Genomic DNA, 2,256 nt, shown 5'->3' with positions numbered 1-2,256 from the left:
TTGTAGAAAGATGGCTTTCTGGAAGAGTCTCCCTTGAGAACTTCTTATCAAACTTTGAGTAAAGCTCATGGAAACCAGTAGTGAAATGTTGACAAAATTGTATGGTCAACTAGGCAATAAATGATTTTCTACTTTGTTTTCTATTGATGAGGAGAAATTGGAGAGACAAATTGTAAGATAAGAACCTGAACGCAGGTTCAAAGACAGATGCCCAAACACTGCCTGGGTGTTGCTAACAGTCTTCCAGGCTGGAGGGTGCGGGGAGGACTTCTATAAATCTGGCATCCAGTCTCTGGTTTGCCCCACTATAACAACTCATACTAAGATTTCCCTGGGCAAGGGCAAATGTTTCTGACCATCTTTAGAAAATATTTACAGAGATGTTCACCCACACAGGTGAAACAAGAGACAGTCATCACCACTGTGGTAGAAACCAAGGAAATCATTAGAAATGTAATTGGTGCTTGGGAGGCGAGGGGCTGGACATACACAAAATGCTTGTTAAGAAGAATGGCAACATCTGAGCTTCTTATGACTCAGAACTGCCTACAGTCTTTGCTGCCAATCTTAAATTCACTTTGTCTCAGGGATTTTGCAGTGGGTTCTGGCTGCTATGAGGAAGCTTTGGTACTCTCAGGAAGAGAGATGATTTTTCACAGAAAATCATAGATGAAGCAATAGCTAGTACTAGGGCTTTTACTGCCAAGATTTGGTTTAAAATGTGAATACAGTTAACTCATGAGAAAATAAGAAACTGACTCAAAGGGATGATGATAAATTAATTCAGCAAGCATTGCTGCTCTGGAGTAGAGGGTAGGGTACCAGTGTTAGAATTGTATAAGAAAACAAACAGAAATCACACAAAACAAACATTGCAAGGTTAGACTTCCTTGGCTAAAAGAACCGTTATATGAAGGGAAAGATAAGTCACTCTCCCTACTGAGGGAAACCTTAAGAGATATTATTCTTGTAATGCACAGCAGATGATATGGATTAAAATGGCCCCCCTAAAAATAAAGACTGACACTAAGCAAGTCAAGAGTGATTCAGTCAAACAAACCTTGTGGTTTTAGTCAGAAAGAAATGTGACTGTGGCTTTTGACATAGAAGAACCCAAAACTGAGGACGTGGGTAATAATGACCTTGCTGCCATGTAGAAAGTTTAGAATGAGCTGAAAACAATGAAGTTTTGTTTTTGAGTTACAAGATACTGCCGTGCTGCTGGCAACCGCAGTGAGTTCAAAGCCTTGCTTACAAGCCTAGAGCTACTCTCTTCCTTCATGTCCTCAGTTCCTCTTTATTCTTACACCTCAAAGTTCCTGACTGTAATTACAAAGATAATTAGGCCTGATACTAGTTCTACTTGTTTGCAAGGGTAACTGAAAGGTATATTCAGCAATCCAAGGATGTTGGGGGAACTTCAAGAAGGAGAGAGAAAAACATCAGTGGCTCCATTGGATGGAACTGGCTAAGTCACCATCCTATATGTTTGTTGAGCGAAGGGATGCCCAAATTCATCTGATGGGGTTTGGGTTTGGTTTCATAGTAGGAAAGGAAAGGAAGCTAACATGATATTGTGGTAGGGCACTGTATTATTTTGTTGCTTCTCCATCTGCATGTATAGTAAGAATTGAGACATTCATTCTTATGTCATCCTGTGTCATAAATTGCTGGAATTCATTTGATTGAGAAGAGTAACATTTGTGTTTTGTTTGGAGGACCACGGTTTTCTCAAACATGTTTGCATACATGCACGCCCCTCTAACCCTGCCTCCTTGCTGGCCTAAAAAGGAATCACTTATTAGTGATTTTAATCACTTATCATTGCTTTCAAGTTACAACCCTGATATGCCACAGACAAACTTCTCATGTATTATATAATATAACTTCCTGCACTATTTGTGGATAAAATCCTAACTTATGTACAGAAAATATAAGATACCCTTAAACACTGAGCCTGTAATATCTTAAGTGAAACTTTATTTTTAGTTACAACATTGAAAGAGTAAAAGAAAATAAACATGGGCCAGGCGCGGTGGCTCACGCCTATAATCCCAGCACTTTGGGAGGCCGAGGCAGGTGGATCACAAGATCAAGAGATCGAGGCCATCCTGGTCAACATGGTGAAACCCCATCTCTACTAAAAATACAAAAATTAGCTGGGCATGGTGGTGTGCACCTGTCGTCCCAGCTATTCGGGAGGCTGAGGCAGGAGAATTGCTTGAACCTGGAAGGCGGAGGTTGTGGTGAGCCAAG

This window comes from Cebus imitator, unplaced genomic scaffold (genome assembly GCF_001604975.1).
Source record: "Cebus imitator isolate Cc_AM_T3 unplaced genomic scaffold, Cebus_imitator-1.0 Scaffold116, whole genome shotgun sequence".
In the NCBI taxonomy this organism is placed as follows: domain Eukaryota; kingdom Metazoa; phylum Chordata; class Mammalia; order Primates; family Cebidae; genus Cebus; species Cebus imitator.
Note: the sequence above shows the minus strand (reverse complement) of the source record.